At 38.4% G+C, this 26,376-nt stretch overlaps 1 pseudogene; it reads right to left on the bottom strand.

Annotated features, from left to right (window-relative positions):
• Positions 1-400: 400 nt before the first annotated feature.
• LOC122440827 lies at positions 401-16,102 on the bottom strand (annotated as a pseudogene).
• Between the last annotated feature and the right edge of the window lie 10,274 nt (positions 16,103-26,376).

Below are 26,376 nucleotides of genomic sequence, written 5' to 3'. Positions count from 1 at the left end.
CACTTGGTTTCCCGGGTGCACCGCAAGAGCACCGTCTCAGGTGTGACATGTGTCTCCTCTGGGGAGCTGATTTCAGGCTGCGACCCTCCTGGCAGATGACAGCTGTCCAGGATCCCAGGAAGATGTGTTTGGCAACTGGGAGCCTGCTCACGATTTGGTGGAGGATGCTGGTCTCTGGGGCAGAGACTGGAGTAGCCCCTTGCCTTTCGGCTCTGGCCTTTGCATGCCTGCCTCTGCCTCTGGCAGGGTGGGGGGAGGAGCCTGTACACTGCTGGCTAGCTCTCCTTTGGTATTCGTGCAGTCCTTTGTTCTGTGAGCAGGTCAGGCTGAGTGTTAGAGTTTTTCGTGGGAAAGTTCTCTTTTTTCCCTCTCTGGCAATCCCACAGTTTGGGTTGCTATCTCACGTTAGCGCCCTCAGATTGTCCACAGGGCATTCAGGCCCAGTCCTCACCCTAAGCACTGATCGTGCAGCCTGCATCTCCCTGTCCAGCCCCTGCTCACTGGTGGCGAAAGCGAGCGTCTGGGCTACTTCTCCCTTGGCAGCTGCATTTAGGCACGTATTCTGTGGGGTTTTTGTTTTTGGTTTGTTTTTTCTTTTTTTTTCCTGATTATGTTGCCCTCTGAGATTCCAAAACTCCCTACAGACCCACATATGAGAGGGTTTCCTACTGTTTGGAAACTTCTCCTCTTTCATGACTCTCTCCCCAGAATGGGTCTCTGTCCCTAAATCTTTTGTCTCTTTTTGTCTTTTGTATTTTGTCCTACCTCCTTTCGAACAGGACGGGCTGCCTTTCTGGGTGCCTGGTGTCCTCCGCCAGCGTTCAGAAGTTGTTTTGTGGAAGCTGCTCAGCATTCAAATGATATTTTGATGAATTTTGGGGGGAGAAAGTGGTCTCCCCAACCTATTCCTCTGCCATCGTGGGCCACCCCAAGATATCATTTCTTAATTTTCATATTTACAAAGGTCCAAAAGTTCCAAAACACACTCTTATAGAAGATGCTGGGTGGTAATTCCCTCTCTTTCATCCACTGAAGCTCAGTCACATTTAACTCCAGTCTACGAATTCAAAATGTGCCTAAAAACCAAAATCTTTTGGCTTAGTATCTTCAAAAGTAATGGTAAAAAAGTCAAGATCTCAACTAGACCTTAATTAATAAATTGGTTATATCTGAGTGTTAAATTTTAAAATGCTTCCCCTTCTATCTTGTTGTTATTCAGTTGCTGAGTTGTTTTCGACTCTCTGCAACCCCATGGACTGCAGAACGCCAGGCTTCCCTGTCCTTTACTATCTCCCAGAGTTTGCTCAAACTCATGTCCATTGAGTCGATGATTCATCATTTAATATGTTAGTGTGTTGGATTCATTTAATAATACAGTTTTTTTTATTTTGCTTGCAAAATTCCTCCGTATTTCGTAAAAGAGATTAAAGCCACTGAATTTGTGAATGTTAATATGGCTCTTTAATTAGTAACATAATTTGTATAACTAAACTCACAAACTGAACTTTATTTAAAGTGAAATGTGAAAAGCCATACTGATAGATATTGAAACCTAGCCACGTTCAGTATGATGTCATTTTATTAATCACAAAAGCTCTATTATGTGGATTCTCTTTTCAAATTCTATTTTTAAACTAAAGAAAAAACAGATTGGTTAGGTAATGTTTCCAATGACTGGCTCCTCCTAAGTGGAAAAGCCAGCCCCAGCCCAACACCTTTCTGAAATTAGTAAAGATATACATGTACTGAGTATTTACTATTTGCTCAGCACAGAGATAAGATGCTTTGTGTGGACTAACATGTAGTTATCACTAAGATAACTCAATAAAAGTGACATTATTATCCTAGTTTTAAATTCTTACAACCCAAAACTCAGAGATTAACTAGCTTGTCTAATCTTATGTGCCTGATAAGAAACAGTGGAGATTTGAAATTGGACAGTTTAGTTGAAACAGTCCCTGCTTTCTTTTTTAAAAATTTTATTGAAGTATAGTTAATTTAAAATGTGTTAAATTTTACTGTATAGCAGAGTGACTCGATTATACATATATATTTTCTTTTTCATTTAAGTTTCCATTATGATTTGTCACAGGATACTGAATATGGTTCCCTATGCTATACAGTAAGACCTTGTTGTTTATTTATCTATCTCTCTCTCTATATATATATTTTTTTTCTGTAGAAAAAAATTTATATAGATAAGCAGCAGGTCCTATATAATAGTTTATATAGGCTAATCCCAAACTCCCAGGACTTTTCTCCCCCATTCTCCCTCCCCCTTAGCAACCAGAAATCTGTTGTCTATGTCTATGAGTCTGTTTCTGTTTCATAGACATGTTCATTTGTTTTGCATTTTAGATGCTACATGTAAGTGATATCATATAGTATTCGTCTTTTTCTTTCTGACTTACTTCCCTTGGTATGATCATCTTTAGGTCCAACCATGTTGCTGCAGATGGCGTTATTTCATTCCTATTAATGGCTGAGTAATAGTCCATTATATAAATAGACAACATCTTCTTTATCCATTTATTCTTTCATGAATATTTTGGTTAGTTCCATGTCTTGACTCTTGTAAATAGTGCTGCAATGGACAATAGGATGAATGTGTCTTTTTGAATTATGGTTTTCTCTAGATACATGCCCAGGAGTGGGATTACTAGAGCTTGTGGTAGTTCTATTTCTAGTTTTTTAAGAAACCTCCATACTGTTTTCCATAGTGTTTTTATCAATTTACATTCCCACCAACAGTAGGAGGGTTCCCTTTTTTCCATATCCTTTCCAGTGTTTGTTATTTGTAAGATTTCTTGATGATGTCCATTCTGACTGGTGTGAAGTGATATCTCACTGTTGTTTTTGATTTGCATTTCTCTAAAAATTAACCAGTGAAGTTGCTCAGTCATGTCCAACTCTTTGCAACCCCATAGACTATAGCCTACCAGGCTCCTCCATACATGGAATTTTCCAGGGAAGAGTACTGGAGTGGGTTGCCATTTCCTTCCCCAGGGGATCTTCCTGACCCAGGGATCGAACCCACATCTCCTGCATTGCAGGCAGACACTTTACCAGCTGAACCACCAGGGAAGTCCCAATAATTAACAATGTTGTACACCTTCTCATGTAACTTTTGAGCAGATAGCTGAAAGGCAACCCACATTTAAAGCCCTGTGAGAGAAGGCTGAGCCAGCAGCATCTCTGGGCCCTCTCATGAAAATTGGTTCCCCATGATGAATAAAATAGGAAGGAAGAATGGAGGGAGGGAGGGAGAAAATAGAGAGAGAGGGAGGAGAAGGGAAAGAAGAGTTCCCAAACCAAATGGATCCTACCTAGTTCTGACATTTATATTCTCAGTAACAATTTCACCCTATATTAATTCTCCACAGTAGTCATTTCAAACAATTCATACAAAAAGTTGGGTAGAGAAAACTGTCTTTTCATATGTATAGACCTGGAAACAGACTTTTCCTTTATAATCTTGTGTAAGTAATTTAACCTTTTCAAATCTTGACTTTTTTTCACTTTTAGAAAAATTAGACCTTTTCAAAACAGAAGTCTCAGATAATTTACTCTGAAATCTTCTCTCAGTTCAGTTCAGTCGCTCAGTCATGTCTGACTCTTTGTGACCCCATGGACCACAGCCCGCCAGGCCTCCCTGTCCATCACCAACTCCTGGAGTTTACCCAAGCTCATGTTCATCGAGTCAGTGATGCCATCCAACCGTCTCATCCTCTGTCATCCCCTTCTCTTCCTGCCCTCAATCTTTCCCACATCAAGTTCTTTTCAAATGAGCCAGCTCTTTGCATCAGGTGGCCAAAATATCGGAGTTTCAGCTTCAACATCAGTCCTTCCAGTGAGCACTCAGGATTGCCTTATAAATGACAAGTGTTTTAGAAATACTGAATTATAAATGAGTAATTTAATGTTCATGATAAAATAACATATTCATTATGCTTTCTTTGTGATGTAATGCTAATTCTTTGTAAAAGGGAGATGAAGAGTTTCAGTAATTAATGAAGTGCTATTCGTCAAATAGTTTTCCTTATGTATATATTGAAGAGTAGTATAGAATGAGGAGCAGGCAAGGGGTACTAAAGAGGAATAAACAAGATTCTGAGTGTACTTTTTTTTTTTTAACCATAATCCACTTAGACACTTCCCTCCTTGTCAACTAATAGGCTTTTGATGAGACTGTTTTAGATCTATCTAGAGATACATTATAAATTTTAATTTGCTCTATTTATTTAATGAAAGTTATTGAGACTAATCCTCATTTTCTTGCAAGTGTAAGAAAAATGATTTCCATTTAATTAAAATTAATGACCTTCACACTGACAAAGATTTTTTAGTTCAGTGAATGAGATTTAAGATGGTGCAAAAGGGGAACCTGGCATAAATGAAACAAATTGGAAGACGCCTTCTTGGGCACATATGATGACAATTTCCTTTGCAACACTTAATTCCCTCATTTCCAAAATCAGTGAGGAGAAATTGCAGGGTGCTTACAGAGTGTGGGACTCTTCGTAGCAAGTGACATTTGCTTTGGTTTTAGTCTTATGTCTCATCCATGCCTAAATACTGTCTTTGACTTAATTTGAAATTTTTTTTCTTGATATGAATGAGTGAAAGTGGCGTGAACATGGAATTTAAATTCCGTAAAAGTCACTCTTAATGTTGTATCATTTTGTGCACAGTCAAGTTTTGGATATTAATCGGAAAATTAAATTAAAGGTTTTAACATAAAATCAGATTAGGTAAGCAGCAAAATATATTTTGTTGTGCATGCCTGTTGAGGATACTCCTCATGTAAAAGCCTCCCCATCCTTTAAGCTGCATGTGTAATTTATTAGAAAAGCAAAAGTAAAATCCCCTCCATACTAAATTATAGAATTTATGTTTTCTTAAAGTAAGTGGACATTGTAAGACTTTTTTAACAGCTGAGATTCAAGGACAAATCCATTTAAGACTCTTTTTCAATCTAAAGTCAAATTTCACCTAGCAGATATTGTGAAAATTGAAGGGCGAAACCTGGGTTTCTTCCTAAATGAAATGAAAGCAACCTAGGTTTCTTCCTAAAACCACAGATTGTCTAGCTTGCAGACTGTTCCTCAGTCAACAGTTCTTGTTCAAGTCCAGTGTGGTAATTTTCTTTGCTGTCTCTGGAAAGGAGAGGCTGGGGGAAATATTCACAACTTACTTGGTGCGCCCTTAGGTGCTTTGAAAATAAGAAAAAATGTCGAGTTGTCCCTGGAATGCAGGGAGAATGGTTAGAAATGGTCTGTTGAAGAAATATTATACCTTTTAAATCATGAAATATGGCTTTAAGTGGACTGTCTGTGGCAATCACCTGGGATGAGTAGATGATTTATGGCTCCAGAGGGTAGAAAGAAGAAAAGGACAGTTTCTGTTCTGACTCGTCTATCAGTAATAGTATTGAAGAGTCATTCTTTGGAACAGGCAGTGGCATTTGACCAGAACAGCGAAGGATAGAGTAGCCAAAGACGGACTGGATTTGTTCACAATGAAAGGCAAGGAAGAATTTTGTTTAAAATAATTTGCTTTCAAAATGACAATCAGAGATAATGCTTCCTTGGGGGCTGTGCTGAACGTAATCAAATGCCAGCCGGCATTTAGCAAGCTCTGCAATGGGGCCTGACAAGCCAGCAAGAATATCCAGTCTTGTTTTGATCTTCCAGGATTCATCCGGCTTTGCAGCTGTTCTTTCTCAGAAGTGCTTAAACAGGAAGAGAATAATTCATTTACCCTGAGTGCTTAAAGTCAGGTTCAAAGAGCAACAGCAGAAAGGCCAAGGGCTGGGCCCAGAGGTTGGTAGATCATCCCATTCTGCCCCAGATGCCTTTTTCTGAGCTCTGCTGGCCAGGTGGCCAGAATGGAAGTGGAAGAAAATAATACCCCTGGGTGTGCCCAGAATGTACATGAAATAGTTCAGAGTTACACTGTTCCTAATCCTGCCTTTATTCTAAAAATATATAAAAAACATTATATAATCAGTTAATATACTTCAGAATATAAGAAACATGTAGTCATTTCATCAGGGGGGAAAAAAAAGCACTTTACTCAATGTCTACTAAGTGCTAGGCAATGTGCTAGGCATTGAGGACATGAAAATAAACATGTAAAGTCCTATCCCTTGATAAGCTTAGTTTAGTAAGATAGTCAAGGTATCACACAATTATATCCATGTATGTATAAATAAACACAAAATATGATATGGCTTCTAAACCAGAAAGTAGAGAGTGCAATGATTGATTATAGTGGGGATATGTAAGCTAGCTGAGGGAATGTCATTTTTAAAAAAATATCTTTTTATTTCATGTTGGAGTACAACCAATTAGCAATGCTGTGATAGTTTCAGGGGTACCGCAGAACAACTGAGCCCTACATATACATGTATCCATTCTCCCCCACGGTTCCCTCCCATCCAGGCTGCCACATTGCGTTGAGCAGTGTTCCGTGTGCTATACCATAGGTTCTTGCTGGTTATTCATTTTAAATATAGCACTGTGTAGATGTCAGTCTCAAACTCCCTCACTAACTCTTCCCCTCCTCCCCCTCAACCATGAGTCTGTGAATCTGTTTATGTTTTGTAAATGAGTTCATTTGTATCATTTTTTTTTCTATTCTGTGTATAAAGGATGTCATACAGTATTTCTCCCTTTCTGTCTTACTTCACTCAGTATGACAATCTCGAAGTCCATCCATGTTGCTGCAAATGGCATTATTTCATTCTTTTTAATGGATGAATAATATTTCATTGTATATATGTACCACAGGACTTCCCTGAAAGCTCAGTGGGTTAAGAATCTGCCTCCAATGCAGGAGACATGGGAGAGGCAGGTTCAATCCCTGGTTGAGAAGGAAGTGGCAACTCACTCTAGTATTCTTGCCTGGGAAATCCTAGGGACAGAGAAACCTGGTGGGATATAGTCCAAAGGATAGGAAAGAGTTGGACACAACTAGGCAACTAAGCATGCACACACAACTTCTTCTGTATCCATTCCTCTGTCAATGGACATTTAAGTTCCTTCCATGTCTTGGCTATTGTAAACAGTGCTGCAGTGAACATTGGAGTGCATGTATGTTTTTAAATTCTGGTTTTCTCTTTGAAATATATCATTGTATGAGTTTAAGATGTACAATGTGATATATGTATATATGTATATATACACACGCACACACATATATAGATGTATTTACCATAATAAAGTTAGTTACATCTGTAATCTCACAGTGTTACCTTGTATGTGTTTGTGTGTGTGTGTGTATGTGTGTGTGTGTTTAGAACTTTTAGGATCTACTCTCTTCTAGGAATAAGTGTTTCTTTGGTAATTATGTGTGCTGCTACTGTTTCATACTCATCCATTAAGCAATTTCTGTGACCAGAGGATTGCCACAGGATAATTGCTTTAAAGAATGATATCAATTCCATTAAAAACCCATGCTGAGAACAGGAAAAGACTAGGCTTCTATGAAAGTGGTACTCTTGGGGAGATAAATGTTGGAGAAGCAATAAAAAAATGTCGGTTTCACTTCTCCTCGACGCTGCTTTTTATAGTTTGCCGAGAACAAATTTAACCCTTTTACCTATTAAGTAGAAGATTAGATTTGGGGTGTGTGTGTGTGTGTGTGTGTGTGTGTTTATTCTGAGAAAATAAAGAGCTTCCCAGGTGGCACTAGTGGTAAAGAACCTGCCTGCCAATGCAGGAGACATAAAAGAGGTGGGTTCAATACCTAGATCCCCTGGAGAAGGGCAGGGAAACCCACTCCAATATTTTTGCCTGGAGAATTCCATGGACAGAGGAGTCTGGCGGACTGCAGTCCACGGGATTGCAGAGTCAGACACGACTGAAGTGACAGTAGGCATGCATGAGGAGATAAAGTACAGCAGAGATGCTGTGTGGGGTAAAAGTCATTCCGCGACTTTCTAGTCTGTAATTTGAACTGCCTCAAATATTCTCTTTCTCTCTCCTTGCTGGATTGTCTGTAGTATTTAGGGACATGTGACCCACATGAAGGCAGCCCAGAAAGGACATCAGAAGTTAGGATGACATATTGGTCTACTCCCGTACCCTCGTCAAGACTCCAAAAATCCCTTTGTATCACTCAGGCTAGCTAAAGAATGCCCCAGTCAAAATGACCCCCAACCTTTTTAACATTGGATGGTCTGAGTAAGCAATTAAGTCAGAGATTTGGCTAGCATGATTGAAAACCTGATTTCTGGCTCTCCTGAGTGGCACCACCAGGCCTGGGAATATTTTGGGAGATTCAGGGAGGAGAGATAACCCTAAGGATCAGTAATTTCTAAGACAATAACTTTATCTTGTTTCTTATCTCCTTTGGGAAAGTTTGTCTCTTAGGGACATGCTTAAGGGCTATGAACCAAGACTCCTCTGGTTAGAAAATCCAGTAACTAAAACAAAGGGAAAAGTGAATATATTGAGCTTGAATAATTTGCCTTAACCCTGTCTTCTATTAATTCCTGATACAGTATCCACTTGTGTTCCCCAAGTATGCCTATACACAGGAGGGAGCACACAGTTTTTTGCATTAGCTGTTTGGAACAGAATACAATATTCTGAATTTATGTCTTCATAGAAATATTTTCCCTCCTTAAAGATATCGTTTTTAACTCTAATTCCAGCTAATCATTCAATGACAATATCAATTTCTCCTTTCTCTTGAATCCTATTAGTAATAGTGAATCTCTCCTTATAGATTAAACAATAGACAGAAGAAAGATTTAAAGTTCAAACTCTGCAGTTAAACTGACTGTGGTTCTAATCTTTTTTACCAGCTTACAGACTCACACCCATGGGCACATTACTTAATGTTCCTGAGCTTTTTCATCCAAATGTGGAAATAATAGTAAGTTCCTCACCAAAGAACTGCAGTGACAGTTTAAAGAGATTTTTGCTGAGTTTATAGTAAATGCTCAAAATATGTTAGCTATTTTTAATAGTGAATTTTGTATCCTCACGGTGAAGCAAGGATAGGGCTTCCTTAGTGTCTCAGATGGTAAAGAATCTACCTGCAAAGCAGGAGACCCATGTTCAATCCCTGGGTCAGGAAGATCCCCTGGAGAAGGGAATAGCTATCCACTCCAGTATTCTTGCCTAGGGAATCCCTTGAACAGACGAGGCTGGCAGGCTCCAGTTCATGGGGTCGTAAAGAGTTGGATATACTGAACTACTAAATGTTCACTTTCATTTTCATTAAAAATAGGACCAGCACAATAAATGTGTCCTGGATTGTGCAGATCCAAGTAAGGGACCCTGTAGGTACAGAGATATTTGAAATAGTGTGGAAGAAAAGCATCAAGATGCAACTAAGCCTCTGCACTTAAACAATGTGTTTTATCTAAAGAAGATGTGTCCCTAGGGAAGCCTCCACATATTCAACTCTTCATGGTGAAGTGTCTTCACTTCTCTCTGCTCCCCTGCCTAGCTCCCTCTCTTCATCTGCAGTAGTTTCCTTGAATTCTCATGAGATCTGGGTGTTTGCCTTTTCTGTACACATTTGCTCGCTTTTCTTTGAACACGGCCCATTCTCTTCTGCTTGTCTCCATTTATTTGACAGAAGAATCCATAGAACTTTGCAGTTCAACTGTGATATCTTTCTAATATTTTATTTTTATCATCAGTTAGTAGAATAAAGAATGGTGATTGTGGATTTCACAACCTTTATTCTCTAATTTCTAGAAAGAAAGCAACCAGGAAATAATAGAAAATTTCCTTGGACTCACCCTGCGGCTCAGAATCCACTCAGAATCCACACTGGCTACATGCTTTTGTATTCCCTCCTCTTGGGGGATGAGGAGCTTTATTAGCCATTGTCAGTTGCCTTATCCTATTCAGCAAACTAGCAGTTTTATAAGTTAACACATGGAATTCTAAAGGAGAGAGGGAGAGGAAGAGAGCAAGAGAGATCCAACAAACTCCTATTTCTGCATTTCTTCTGCTCTGGAAGCTTATTTTATTTGGATTTCAATTGCACCAGAGTTCATTTTTAATTGCTTTGTTGAATAGAGTCCATATTTTTTCATGGTCCAGTTGATAAATCTTCACAGTATGTTAGGTTTTGCAAAGTTGTAAATGGCTAATTTATTTTACATTCATTTTTCTGCCAGGGTTGAAAGGACATATCTGAGTCTTGACATGAACTTTTAGCACCTTTTCAGCTATAGCATTTATTCTCCTCAATGATGTTGTCTCCGTCAGAAAGCTCATGAATTGTATAAGGTAGACGGCATTTGGTAGTTGAGTGTATCCTCCATTTAGGTAGTGCATGCAGGCGTACACCTCCCCAGCCATCTCTCAGAACAAAACAGCTTCCCTCAGCTGCCAAGAATACTGATGACTAACAGCAAATAGTAGAATCCCTCTCTGGGTGATGCTCTCAGCCAAAGAGTCGCTTCAAAGCCCAATGACAAGCCCCTCTCTAGGGTCTGGATGCACCCTACCCTGATCAATATAGGGTTATGAAACCTGGGCCCCTTGCCTTAAAGGGAACCACATGGAAGGGTCATCCCACTTCTTCCCATTTCTGTGGAGTTGACTCAGGCCTTTCTTGGGACTCAATCATAGGTAAATCCTCTCTCTTTCCAACCTTATTTCTATCTCTTCCTCAAATGTGTTTATCTTGAGAGCATTTCTCAAAGAACTGCTGTAGGGTTTTTTGTTTGATTGTTTGGGCACACCACTCAGTTTGTAGGATCTCTGTTCCCCAACCAGGGATTGAACCCAAGGGCACAGCAGTGAAAGCCTGGAATCCTAACCACTAGGCTACCAGGGAACTCCCAAAGAACTGCTGTTTTCATAGAGATTTTATTATGATTTAGGTATGGTAAGGCCAACAGTCAGGAATTGATTGTCAATAGGAAGATAGTTTGTTACCTACAGGCTTAGTATTGGCTGTCTTGTGATAATTTCAGTGGGTTCTGGGTCATAGAGGCTGCCCTTAATTGCCTGGTACCTGACCCTGGTAGTTAGGACAAGTAGCTGGAGGTATGGGTTCTGGATTGTTAGGTTTGCATGTTTTACTGTCTTTAGAAACTGGGTAACCCTTCCAGCGTTGGCAAGGGCAGAGATATCAAAGCATTAAAATACAGAAAATAAAAGATGCTATATACAACATGCTATAAAAATCTTCACGTCAGGGTCTGTGTCCCCAGGGGCCAGATCAAATTCTGTCTCAACATCCACAGTTCATAGTGTTTTAGACTCACAGTTTTCCAAATATTGTAGTGGTAAATCTTCAACAGCTGATTTTCCAAAGGAAAAAAGAAAATCCCTGATCTATAACATTTGCCATTTTCCATGATGTAATGCTCCCATCATAGCTGATTTCAAGCTGTAAACATGAGGTCACTGAAAGTGAAGTTGGGAAGAATGCACACACATCAGTATACCACTGCCTCCTGCTTAAGGAGAATAAAGTCATTTTTGTAAAGTGTATTTGCCAACTAGAGTATAGCCAAATGCTACATAACTAGAATTCAAACAGTGAGCATGCCCTGCTAGGCCCTTTCCAAACATTTCCCACATGTTACTGGTTTGTAATCTGATTTTCTCTGGATTTCCACAGAATAGGAAATGGAATTAGACTGGCAATAATAATCTGTACTCCAATAGTCTTGTCAATACTTCTTTAGGATGCTTAGCAGAAAATTACAGTTTCCTTAAATATTTTTAGATACTCTATGTGGTGAATTAGAGCTGCTTAAGAACATCGGCTCTTAGAGGATAATGTCAGTAAAATGGGAGAATGAGTAAGTCTTGGAGTTTCCTTCTACCCATAAACATGCTGATTCAACAACCATTCAGAGAAAAATTCCCTTGGTGGGAAATCCAGAAGCTAGTTGAGAGGTTCCTACACCTTGGGAAAGTATAAAATCAGACCCATTGAAACCAGATGAGAAATTTTAGACACCTTCTTGCCAAATCCCTACCTCTGGTATAGTGGCAACTGATCAGAGGGAAACACTGCATCTCATAGCTTCTCACTGGAGAAGAAAAGAGTTGGGCTATAGTCCATTACTTCCACTTTTCCAGGAGATCTTGAAGGACTAGCTTGTGTTTTGACGGTCATGTAACCCTTAGGGGACCTAGGATGCTCTACCTGCAAGAACGGGAACAGAGATGGTGATTTGGGCTAGCACTCTGCATAAACTCTCTATCTGGCTTAGCACAGAGTAAGGGCATGCAAAACCCCAACTCACAGCTTTTCCCTGGGAAGGGAAAGAGAGTTGGACCACATGGCAAATGCACCAACTTTTAGAGGAGCTGCTCAAGGACTGGCTTTTGTCTTGTTTGTCTCAGTGTACTAAAAGAACCAAACATAGTCCAGCCACTGGAAGGTTGGTAAGAACAGAGACGGTGGTTTGATGCAGCATGTAGCTCCTTACTGCAGCCCTTCTAGCGCAGAACAAATAAGTGAGAGGCCTCAGTTCCTGGCTTCTCCCTGGAGAGGGAAAGAATAGGCAAGAACATCCAGTGGTCCAACTTTCCTGGGGACTGCCTGTCTCTGGTCTAACTTGTTTCAGTGCTCTTCCAGGATCTCACATACTCTTAATGCCTGGAGGCTATTAAGAATGAAGAGGTGTGAGCAAGGCCCTTCTCCCCTGAAACACAGAGGAGAATCCCCCCTTGCTTGTTCCTATCTTCTGATGGGTTTCTGTCCATCCTTGTCATTCATTGACTTGTGGATACATCACCCCAATTCTCTGCATCACATGCTCTTTGTATGTCTTCACATTGTCTTCCCTCTGTGCCTTCCTGTCTGTGTGTCCACATTTCTACTTTTTATAAAGATACCATACTTGATTAGAGCCCACTGTAATGACCTTATTTTAATGATTACCTCTGAAAAGACCTTATTTCCAAATAAGGTCACATTCTGAGTTACTGAGTGTTAGGACTTTCAATGTGTCTATTCTTATAGGGCAAAATTTTATTTATAGCAATCAAAATAATCACTAATTATGCAAAATACTTATAACAAACAAAAAATATGAAAGAACCTAAACCAAACTGCATTTTAGTCAAGTTGTTTGAAACTAGTGAAGAAAGAAAATCTTCATATCATCTGATGCAAATAGACATGTTATATCCAGAAGAACAAAGATAAGTTTTTTTGTATTTCCTTTTAAAATTTTTATTTACTTATTTATTTATAATTGGGGTATAGTTGCTTTACAATGCTGTGCTAGTTTCTGCAGTGCAAAAAAAAATAGAATAAGCTAAAAGTATACATACATACCTCCTACCCACCGGGGCCATCACAGAGCACCAAGCTGAGCTCCCTGTGCTATCCAGCAGGTTCTCACGAGCTATCTGTTTTACATGTGGCAGTGCCCATACGTCATGCTTGGGTTCTGTTGGGCTTCTTGTATCTGTGGGTATACAGTTTTTTATCAACTCTGCAAGATTTTCAGCTATTTTTTCTAATGTATTTTTCTTTTTTTACTCTCTTCTCTGTGGAGACTAATTCTAAATATTTATATACAAAGGCACATGAAGTTGTCCCACTGCTCACTGATGCTTTTTATTTTTTCCAGTACTTTTTCTCTATTTTATTTAAAATAATTCCTATTGCTATATCTTCAAGCTCACTAATCTTTTTTTTAATTTAATATCCAGTTTAATTTTTTAAAACCTTAATGAAAAATATAACAGGATCACAACATTTAAAATAAGTACACTTACTAATCATTTCAGTAATTCATTGTAGTCATATTGACTATAGAATATGAAAAATAAATTCAGAAGTTCAATTATTTTAAAACACACTGCTTTTACTGTTGTCAAATTTTACATTTATGTATATAATCTATAGTGGAAGCAGAATTTCTCTCTAAAAAACATTATCTCTTTAAACTCTTGGCATATTAGAGCCATAAGCAATTTCTGTCATATAAAAATTGCATTTCAAATTTGATGTCTCAGTGGTAGGATATCACAGCCAGCATATATAATCACTATGTAGTGACTTGGCTTTCTAGTCACAGCCATTATTTTCTTTAATGTAGAAATATTAACATATATTCTACAGGAGGCATCGAGGTTAGTAATTCTGTTGGATATGTCCTGACATAATTTTCAAACTGTACAATGACCCAGTTTTGTTATGGCCATATTTTATTTGCTGGCTAATGGCAAAAGGCAGTAATTTAGTTTCATTATTTTCTTAAAAGTTTGTATTCCTAAAAATCATGGAAAAGTTGGAAAGATTGCTAAAACATTGAAACTTTAAATATATCTTATAAAATCTTGCTTATACAAAAATGTAAGCTGAGTATAAACATGAAACAGTCATGATAATTTTATGCAAGTCTATTTTATGGTCTTCAGTTATATACAGAAGTTTTTCAGCTCTGTTACTTGTAAAAAGATCAATACTGGATTGAATTACTATTTATTGGCAAAGGCCAAAAAACTTACTTTAGTATTAATCTTTTACATGATTAAATGTGGAATTTCCCAATTTGAGATCACCTAAACATTGAAGGAAAATGAAAGGGCAATATATTCATAAACTAATGAATAATTTCACTGCAATGTATCATAAAACACAGAGAAACCACACAGATCTATGCATGTATACATGTATCTGTATCCATACACATATATATCAGTCTTAAAGCCTAATTAGATGCTAATTCCATACTGAGCTTTGCATTTTTTCTTACTCCACCAAATGAATAGCTTTTTGTTGTCATCTCATTCTTGAAGACTGAGTATGGAGAAAATCTTGACCTCATTCTTCAGGGTATCCTTTACTTTTTTTTTAAATGCAACAAAATGCACTGCTGGTGTCCTTTGCAAAGATAATCAGCCCTTACTGGGTCGTTTGTTGGAATCAGTAACTGGATCCTAAGAAACATTAATCCCAAGGCCAAGTAATTAAAACTGACTATACTTGAAAGAAAAGTTCAAGTATTTTACCTTGCTATTTTCTGTAGCAAAGCTCTCACCAAAACCAAAGAAAGCATTTTCAATACTCCATTTTTTTTTCTGGTTTTTTTTTTTTCACCTTCCTTTATTTCACCTTCCACAGTCTCTTTTAAGCTACTATATTTTTACCATCCCATTGGCCCTGATGCTGGGAAAGATTGAGGGCGGGGAGAGAAGGGGGTGACAGAGGATGAGATGGTTGGATGGCATCACTGACCCAATGGACATGAGTTTGAGCAAACTCCGGGAGATAGTGAGGGTCAGAAAAGCATGGTGTGCTGTAGTTCATGGGGTTGCAAAGAGCTGGACATGACTTAGTGACTGAACAACAACAAAACAACAGATTGACTAATTCTAAGATGAGGTTGGAAGCAACCTACAGCTCTTTGAGTTCTCAGTAGTGGAACTTCCTACCTAAAATATCCTAGTCTTTAGTACCAGGGTCAAGAAGATTTCAAGAACCAGTTATGATCATTAGTGGTGCTGCTGCGCACTTCGGTACAGTTAAAAGTCTTAGATTCTTAACCACTATTGTCCTTCACACGTTATAAATGTTATAGCTATTGCAGACCACAGATCTAGATACTGATAAAAACTCTATTTCTCTATGTTCAAAGGCATCCTTTTATGATCTTCACCTCAAGCTGTTACGGTACTGTGTTCTACCACTAGAACAGAATAGCCTGGAACGGGATCTTTTGTTCTATGATATTTTTAATTAAAGCAATTCCTGCTACTCTGTCTATTCCTTTGACATTAACCAAGTGAGCAGAAGCTCCAGTGCCAGCAGTCCTTTAAAAAGAGACTCCTCTGTAGCCAAAGTCACATAACTCATATACCATACCTTCTAGATTATCAGAAGTTTACAGTAAATATTTGGCCCAAATTTTCTTCTGCTCTCTAGCATTTGTAGCCACTGTGATTGGATTTTAGGACTGAATAAGAATCATTTCAATCTAGTTCTTTAGCCAGTAACACTCTGAATCTGTGTTTTCTCCTGTGAAGAGAACACTTCCTCTAAGAAAAACAGAGTCTGCAGGAATAGTTTTTACTTCTATTGGAAGATATCCATCATATTTCTCAATAAAGTAGTTCCATTCCTTTTCATTAAAGACATCATCTAGAAAGTTCATCCCTCTTTTACTCTGCAATGTCTATTCTACTGTTCATCCTACCTAGTGAATTTTTTATTTAAGACCTTAATTTTCATCTTTATAACTTTGATTTATAAGTCAAACTCCGGGCAATAGTGAAGGACAGGGAAGCTTGGTATGCTGCAGTCCATGAGATCACAAAGAGTTTGACACAACTGAATCACTGAACAACAACAACAAAGTTTGATTTGGGTCTCTTTAATATTTCCCTTGCTTCTACTTAGCATACCCAGTCTTTCTTCCAGTGTGCTAACTATGTGGAACGTCTAGAGTGCTGGTAACGTTCTGTTTATTAACTTGGGTGGGGGATACCTGGTGTTTACATTATTCTGTAGATGTTACACTTATGCTTTACATACAGGTATATAGTATTCCAAAATTAAAATTAGGTGATCCAAGAAATCATATTAGCTCTGCATGTAAAACATCCAAAATCCAACCATATCCCACCAACTTCACCACTGCTACCCTAATCCATGCCTCCATCATTCATAGACTTGTTAATAGCAACACCCATCCCACTGGACTTCCTTCTTCTGCCCTGTTCTGCTCTAGTCTACTTTCAGCTCAATGGCTAATGTCTTTCTTTTAAAATAAAAGTTCAGTGATATCACCTTCTGCTCAAATTCCTGTGGCTTTCCATCTCACTCAGAGTCAAAGACTTTTTCTTACGGTTTATAAAACCTTACATGATTGGGCATGCTCTTATCTGACTCCTTTCTTAAAGTTTATTCTATGTTAGCCATAGAAGCCTCCCATCCATTCTTCAAATTTACTGGACACGCATCTAACATATTGCACTTAACAATTTTCCTTGCCTACAACACTGTTCCCACTGACATCCCCATGATTCACTTTCTTATCTTTATCAAATCTACATTCTAATTTTTATCTTTCTGGTAGGACTTTCCTGATCTTAAGTCAGTCTCCTTTCACCAGCACCACTCTTTTCTTCTTTGTTCCATCCTTCCTTCCATCCTTTCTTAGTACTCATCACCATCTATCATACTCTACATTTCATAATTATTTAATCTTTGTTTGTCTTCCTCAGACATAAACTCTGCAAGGAAAATGATTTTTAGCACTTAAAAAAAATTTGTTGCTTCAATCTTCAGTGCCTGTATCAGTATCTCACACATACGAAGTATGTACTCAATAAATATTTGTTGACTAAATACTGCTAAGCAATTGTTCTCTACTTTCAGGTAATTTTTCCTCTTTGAAATTAAAAACTGCTGTTTATTTCAGTAGCTCGTACATAATGTGCAGTGATAGCTATTTGTTAAATGAATGACTCTGTGCCTCACTAGTGGCAATGTAGTCCTGTTATCCTAATGGTTACAGATGGGATGTAGGAGTCTGCACTCTGATGGTCTATTCTTGGCTCTTTTTCTGATTGCATTCATCATACCTGAATATTCATTAGCTGTTTATTTTGGGACCTACATATCAAACACCTGTTTAGTAAACATGTTGGTATGGAAAACACTGGACAAGTCACTACAAATTAAAATAAAGACTGCATTTTCTTCCAGGCTCCCAAAATAATGCCTGCAAAATGAAATGTGTCCCAGCATACTACGGTGTGTTGCTAAACGTGTATTTGCATATGCAGATGCAAGATTCTGCCAACAGATTAGCTAATTGGCAATACAAAGCAGCCACTGAGGACCTATTTACTTCTCTTATAAAGGCCAGTACAGTTGTGTGAGCCACAAATGAAATGCGTGCTGTTGGATTTGCAGGAATGGTTTCTGAGACTGGAAATGATTACCTCTTAGCTGAAATAGATTAGGGAGCTGTTGCTGTCAGTTCTAAAAGTCCCTGCTTTCTCAAATAGAAAATATCACCTGTCTCCCATGAAATACACTGCTGGTTAGAAGAATCTGCCTCTGTGCTTCAACCGTGGCATGTTTGGAATGGCAGCCCTCACTCACCCACTCACCCATCTTTAATTATACCTAGAAGAGTGCTGAAAGCCAGGGAAGGACCCACGTGCTCTTGACTGGCTGTGGTGCTGGCCAACTTTGACTCTATTCCACAGAGTGAAAGTCTCTTTGAAATACAGTAGCCAGCACTGTAAACAATTAGTCTTACTGAACTAATATTGCTGGTATTGTGGGGATCTATTTCAAACACTTACAAAATGTTACAGTGGGCATCTGATCTAATACCGTCTCTTTACAAATGGGATTACATAGACCAACAAGGTAAAGTAACTTGTTCATTGCAGGGTGGGATTAAAACCCAGGTCACCTGATTTATGACATCACAGTCTTTCTGTTGTATTAAGCCTACCTGTAAGCCACACCAGTTCTCAAATAGTACCATTTTTTAAAAAGTCATCTTTGGAGTAAATTAAAAATGTAGATCTTTGGGACTTGCTTTCCTGGTGGCTCAGATGGTAAAGAATCTGCCTGCAATGTGGGAGAACTGGGTTCAATCTTGGGTAGGGAAAGTCCTTTGGAGAAAGGAATGGCAACCCACTCCAGTATTCTTGCCTAGAGAATTCCATAGACAGAGGAGCCTAGTGGGCTACAGTCCATGGGGTCACAAAGAGCTGGACACAACTGAGCAACTAACATTTTCACTCACTTTTTCCTTTTTTCCCAGAGACTCTAATTTGAAAAGTGAGTAAAAGACTGTAGAAATGGTGCTTTAGCATGTACTCCCAGGTGAGCCTGATATAGATGGCATCAGGCACAATTTGAAAAATTCTGAGATGTGTCAGGGATGTGGAGAAAGTATAGTATATAGATTAGGATCATCACTGTGGAGCCAAAGGATCTGTATGTATAATTTCATCTTTGCTATTTACTTAACATGTACATTTGAATGATTTCCATATTTAGGCTCTCTGAGTGTCAATTATCCTCCCCGGGAAAAGGGAACTCACTGAGCTGAGTTCAGTTCAGTCCCTCAGTCATGTCCCACTCTTTGTGACCCAATGGACTGCAGCATGCCAGGCTCACCTGTCCATCACCAACTCCTGGAGCCTTCTCATACTCATGCCTATCAAGTTGGTGATGCCAACTTGATGCCATCTCATCCTCTGTCATCCTCTTCTCCTCCCACCTTCAATCTTTCCCAGCATCAGGGTCTTTTCCAATGAGTAAGTTCTTTGCAGCAAGTGGCCAAAGTATTGGAGTTTCAGCTTCAGCATCAGTCCTTCCAGTGAATATTCAGGACTGGTTTCCTTTAGGATTGACTGGTTGGATCTCCTTGCAGTCCAAGGGACTCTCAAGAGTCTTCTCCAACACCACAGTTCAAAAGCATCTATTCTTCAGCACTCAGCTTTCTTTATGGTCTAATTCTCACATCCATACATGACTACTGGAAAAACCACAGCTTTGACTAGACAGACCTTCATCAACAAAGGAATGTTTCTGATTTTTAACATGCTGTCTAGGTTGGTCGCAGCTTTTCTTCCAAGGAGCAAGTGTCTTTTAATTTCATGGCTGCAGTCACCATCTGCAGTGATTTTGAAGCCCAAGGAAATATAGTCTGTCACTGTTTCCATTGTCTCTCCATCTATTTGCCATGAAGTGATGTGGTTGGATGGCATGATCTTCATTTTTTGAATGTTGAGTTTTAAGCCAGTCTTTTCACTTTCCTCTTTCACCCTCATCAAGAGGCTCTTTACTTCCTCTTCACTTTCTGCCATTAGGATGGTGTCATAAGCATATATGAGGTTATTAATATTTCTCCTGTCAATCTTGATTCCACTTTAGCTTCATCCAGCTTGGAATTTTGCATGATGTACTCTTCATATAAGTGAAATAAGCAGGGTGACAATATACAACCTTGTCACTCCTTTCCCAGTTTTGAACCAGTGCATTGTTCCATGTCCAGTACTAACTGTTGTCTCTTGACCTGCATACAGTTCTCTTGTGGGGTGGGGGGCAGGCAGGTAAGCTGGTCTGGTATTCCCTTCTCTTTGAGAATTTTCCACAGTTTCTTGTGATCCACACAGTCAAAGGCTTTAGTGTAGTCCATGAAGCAGAAGTAGTTATTTTTCTGGAATTCTCTTGCTTTTTCTATGATCCCGTGGATGTTGACAGTTTGATATCCGGTTCCTCTGCCTTTTCTAAGTTCAGCTTGTACATCTAGAAGTTCGCGGTTCACATACTGTTAGATCTTAGCTTGAAGGATTTTGAGCATCACCTTGCTAGCATGTGAAATGAGAGCAATTGTATGGTGTTTTGATCATTCTTCAGCATTGCCCTTTTTAGGGATTGAAATGAAAACTGACCTTTTCCAGTCCTGTGGCCACTGCTGAGTTTTCCAAAATTTGCTGGCTTATTGAGTGCAGCACTTTCACAGCATCATCTTTTAGGATTTGAAATAGCTCAACTGGAATTCCATCACCTCCACAAGCTTTGCTTGTCAGAATGCTTCCTAAGGTCCACTTGATTTCACACTCCATGATGTCTGGCTCTGGGTGAGTGATCACACCATAATGGTTATCCTGATCATTAAGATCTTTTCTGTACAGTTCTTCTGTGTGTTCTTGCCACCTTTTCTTATCTTCTGCTTCTGTTAGGTCTACACTATTTTCTGTACTTTATTGTGCCCATCTTTGCCTGAAATGTTCCCTTGGTATCTCTGATCTTCTTGAAGAGATTTTTAGTCTTTCCCATTCTTTTTTTTTCTCTCTATCTCTTTGCATTGTTCACTTAGGAAGGCTTTCATATCTCTCCTTGCTATTCTTTGGAGCTCTCCATTCAGATGGGTTTATCTTTCCTTTAATATGTATGTTATATAACATACTGTGTATAAAAATATATTTTTCCCTAGACTATCCCTAGTCTCCTTGTTTTTTCTCCCTCAGCTCCACCAAATTTACAATCAAAAATGCCTGTCTGAGGGTGCAGGTATGACAACAATACGATTACTCATCTATTCTTTAAAATGTTATTTTCCCTTTCCTTTCAATGGGCCTTAACTAAAATGGCCAATTGCATTCAACAAGCCTGGTGAGAACTCACATTTCTGATTGAGAGGAAATATGATTAAGTAATTTAGACATTTCAGCATGCTTATTCCCACCCAGGCTAGAGGTCTTTTGGTCCAGTGAGCTTGTCAAGGGCAGTGAAAATGTACTCAACCCAGATTGTCATTTATATGTATAAGCTTATAGGCTATTGAAAAAGTCTACCAAGAGATAAAAATAAATAAGTGCCTCAAATCATCCAAAATCGTGACTTGAGTAGTACTTTATCATCAATTGTCTAAAATAACTTGATTGCAAAGATTCTAAGGATAGACAGTAAAAATAAAACCAACTGTGAACTGACAGCTATGCCAGGAAAATCGAGATGGGTATCAGAGAATTCCAGGTGGCTTTTGGCCTATTTGAATGCTTTAGATAACACAGATCATCCTGCATCCAGACACCCTGCAATTGACTTCAAGTTTTGCCGTTAAAAAAGTGTTCACAGTGGCAAACAGCTTGGCAACAGTGATGCAGCTTATTGTTGAAAATGGTCCTAAACATCGCATTCTAGTTGCTGGTGATAGTGGTGGTGATTCCAATGAAAGTAGTAGTGTGGAGGGTCTCTATATTTTTTTCTTCTAAAAATCTAGGTAGATGGTATAGCACACTGGATGAAAGTAGAATCTTAGTGCTGAATTCAAAGTTTGAATCCAGTTTGATACTTCCTAGCTGTGTGAAGTAAGGCAAATTGCTTAGAATCTTTACATTTCAGCTTTCTCATCTGTCAAACAAGAACAAATTATGGACCTCAAAAGAGTGCTTATTCAATTAAATTAATTTATATAAATACATATGAAATACTTAATATGTAATTTAATTATAGAAAGTACCTCAATCCTAAGAGATGATCAACAAATGCTTTCCACTTCATAGTAGTATCAGTAGTAATAAAAGTATTAGAAATAAGGTGTTTTTTAAATGATGTAGCCTAATTCTACTTTAATCTGCTGTCTAAACCTAATATATATGTTGTTTGAATGACATCCTGCTCAAAAGTGAATTTTCACAATGTAAATGAATAAAGGATGAAACTGTCTAAGAAGAAGGAAGAGATGCACAATAGTCCAGGTTATTTTAAATGTATAATGAAAACAAACAGAATTACATGCCAGAGCCTAGGCAATATATGAATGTATCTCAGATCTGTATTTATTATTACATTTAGAGTAGTGGGAAGTAAAGCGCCCATCTGAATCTGCATAAAAACAAATAATAACTTACAAAAACTTTTATCTATTGATAAAATTGTTAAATGCCAAGACCTGGAGCAGAGTTGTTTCTCTCTAGACTGGTCAACTTCTCCCTAGATTGGTAAAATGTGAAAAGTCACAGGTTCCCATGCACAGACTGAGCCTTCCTGAGTGCACTTCACCTTCCTGATGAGGATCCTGTTGTCCTATGCGGGAGAATCTTTTGTAGCCATAAAACTTCTGTTTCTGGAAGGAAACAGTGAGCTTATTTAAGCTTAAGTGAAAACTCTCTTACTGCTTTTTAAATTCTCTTCTCTAGGAAATACTTTTGCAGGATTGAAGATGAATAAATCTCTAGTTTTAGGATGTCGAATATTAGCAAGTAGATGAGGGATAAAGGAATACCTATCTTTTTGGATAAAGTAATCATATTTTTAGATTAGCTTTTTTCTATATCTGGAAAAAGTCACACTCATTGAGAAACATTTGGAATATACAAAAAGCCACAAAAATGAAAATGTATCACCAGTATATTTAGCATTCAGACTTAAAAATTAAATTTTATCAAGATTAAGAATTCAGTGTAAACTGAATTCAAACTTTTTTTTATAAACAGCCATTTTTCACATGCATGCACAGAAGTGATATTCCATATAATTATTTTTACACTGTTCTTATATATTGACCATTTCCATTTCATTATATTTTAGTATCCTAATTTTAATAGCTGTGAGTTATTTCATTGGACCTTACCATTTTAACTTGTGTTCTCTGGTTCTAAGTTTATGCTTCTCAGAGCCAAATAGAAATGAATATTCTTATAGATTAAACCTTTCAGAGTTTCATGATAAATTTTTTTTAGGTTCTAGAAATAAAATTGTATCCCATGGAATGAAGATATTAATATATAATGGTATATTAATAAAGTTACACAGAGTTATTATCAAATTTAAAAAGAATCAACACTTTCTTCTAATCTCACTATCACTGGTATCATTATTAAAAATAATGAAGTGTACATATAGATTCATAGTGCATACGTCACTTGGATGTATGATAATCTGACCCCAATGATGGAATATCATTGCTTACTCTGTTAACTCTTCTAGTCGCCTGTTTTGTTTTCAGCTATGCTCATTTCATAGCTAGAGTTAGCAGCTACAAACATCTGCAAGTTTGATAAAAGAAACCTAAAAGGGTGGTGAAGTAAGCATGCTCATATCTTCTGTCCATACTAACAAAGACATAATTTAACAATTTCTGAGGGCCAAAGAAAAGGCACAACCCAGTGCATTTCTTTTAAAAAGGAAACAACACATGGATGTATCTTTCTGCTTTAACAAAGGCAATAAACACTCACAAATAATGTGATGCTGCTAGAATTGGAATGATTCAAAGATAGTGCCTGGACCAAATGTCAATATGTACAAAAAAATCCAATCATTGTTATCATCAGATAAGGCCTCTTTCTCCCTATGGGCAATAGGTTGTTTTTAGAGATACCTTTTTTTGTTGTTGTTAAGCTATGAAAAGCAAAATCAATTCTTGCTTTATTTTTATCTAAAATACTTATGAAAACATTTCTCTCCTGTAAATTGAAGTGGAAAAACAAAAACAACTGCAGTTGCTTTTTTTTTTTTTTTAATGAAAGCACATATGATTAACAATTGCCCAAAGTTGTACTGCAACTTGGAGATCTGTGGTTTCAGAAGCCTCTGGTTTTTTTTTTTAAAAAAGCAAATTGTCAGGAGGAACAGGATACAAACTCTTATGTCATTTCCTTGTGAAATAATAGGAAAATTAAAAAAAAAAAAAAAAGACAAGTAAAAATTTTAGTTAGTTAGCTCTCCATTCTAGGCCTTGGTCCCTTCCTACCCTTTTTCATAACAATCTCAGTCACATGCAAAGCTCCAATCCCCATCTGTTTCCTAATGACCCTCAAATTTATACCTCTAACCCAGAGTTCACTTTTTGAGCTCCATGTATATTCAATTGTCTTCTTGATTTCTCAACTTGCAGCTTCCCAGTGCCCATAAAATATGAGAAGTCCATAAGCATCTCCCTCAAAATGAGTCTTCTAATAGCAACTATGAGTGATGGTACAGAGAAATAGCCACATTCATCTCTGATCCTCCCATCAGCAAATCTTATACTTTTCTCTTCCTAAATATGTCAAACAGCACAGGTAGCTTTTTCTGTCTCCCTGACCCTTTTCTGGATTCAGCTGGCCTTCTCTCCCACCTCTCTGAGCCTCCTACCTACAGGCCATTGCACTCCATCTTCTTGAGTTCAGATCTTCCTTCCCTGTCCCCGGCCCAAGCACTTTCCAACATGTTCTCTGCAAAAGAAATATTTTTACAACTCAAATATGATCACACCTCCTCCAACTTATAACTCTTTGAGGTGGGAGTGCCCAGACTCTGGGATCTAATGCCTGATGATCTAAAGTGAAACTGGTGCAGTAATAACATAAATCAAGTGCACAATAAATGTAATGCACTTGAGTAATCCTGACCCCAACCCCCCACCCAGTCCGTGGAAAAGTTGTCTTCCACAAAACCAGTCTCTGGTACCAAAAAGTTGGGGACCACTGCTTTAAGGGGTTCTCAGTAATCTGTAAAACTAAAAGATGTCTTTAATGAGGTCTGCAAAGGCATGGCTCTTCTTCCTAGTTTATCAGTCTTATTTTACATTATTGCCCTTCCCATTCCCTTTGTTAAAGCCACACTTCCTTTATTTCAGTATCTCAGTTGCATCCTGTGTCAGTTAACAAAGGCCTCTGAAGGTGCTGTTACCACATCACCAGCTCCCCCAACCTGCGACATGCTTGTCTTGCTTTTTCTCTGTTTACTCCTCATCGCTCCTCACCTTCCACCTCAGCATCACTTCCTCATGAAAACTTTATCTGATCCACCAGCCTCAAAAAGATTCCTCTAGTCTCTGCTCTCATTGAATTGCATTTCTTTGTTTCATTTTTCTGAGTTCAATTTTGTAATTATATGCTTTTTATTTTTAATTATTTGATTAATGTCTGGCTCATAAGCTCTATGAATTAGGACTATAGCAGTTTACTGTGCATGCTGAGTCACTTCAGTTTTGTCTGACTCTTTGCAGCCCCTATGAACTGTAGCCCACCAGACTTCTTGGTCCATGGGATTCTCCAGGCAAAAATACTGGAGTGGGGTGCCATGCCCTCCTCCAGGGGATCTTCCCAACCCAGGGATCAAGCTCATGTCTCCTGTGTCTCCTGCATTGGCAGGTTTGTTCTTTACTACTAGCACCACCTGGGAAGCCCATACTAGGGCACCATAAAAATAAATGGTGTAAACAACAGAAATGTATTGTCTCACTGATCCCAAGGCTGGAAGTCTGAGATTAAGGTGTTGGCAGGGTTGGTTCCTTTTGAGGACTGTGAGTGAAGGATCTTTTCCAGGCCTCTCTCCTTGGTTTGGAGTCAACTGTGTTTTCCATGTGTCTCTTCACATCATGTTTCTTCTGTGCATAACTGTCTGTGTCCACATTTTTTTCCCTTTATAGGTCTTCTTGGATTAAAGCTCATACTTATGACCTCATCTTAACTAATTATGTATGCAATGACCCTAGTTTGAGATAAAGTCACATTCTGGTGGGATGGGGATTAGGAATTCAGCATATAAATTTGGGGGTGGAGTACAGAAATCAGCCTACAACATGTACCTGTTTTGTCCCCCCATTGTTTCCAGTACAGGTAGTGCTAGGGGATTTAGTTGCTAAGTTGTGTCCCACTCTTCTGACCCCAGGGATTGTAGCCTGCCAGGCTTCACTGTCCATGGGATTCTCCAGGCAAGAATATTGGAGTGTGTTGTTATTTCCTTCTCCAGAGGATCTTTCTGACCCTGGAATTAAACCCAGGTCTCCTGCATTTCAGGCAGATTATTTACCAATGGAGCTACATAGTAGCCCTAGGTAGTACAAGAGCTGTTGATAAATAAATAGACAAATGGTTGCTTCTTATCATTCATTAGCCAAAATTACCAAGAGCAAGGACTAACTCCTTAACATGGCAAGGTTATTCCTGTATTATTTAT

The sequence above is a fragment of the Cervus canadensis genome, chromosome 4, assembly GCF_019320065.1.
Source record: "Cervus canadensis isolate Bull #8, Minnesota chromosome 4, ASM1932006v1, whole genome shotgun sequence".
Classification (NCBI taxonomy): domain Eukaryota; kingdom Metazoa; phylum Chordata; class Mammalia; order Artiodactyla; family Cervidae; genus Cervus; species Cervus canadensis.
This window is presented reverse-complemented; position numbering and strand designations above follow the sequence as displayed.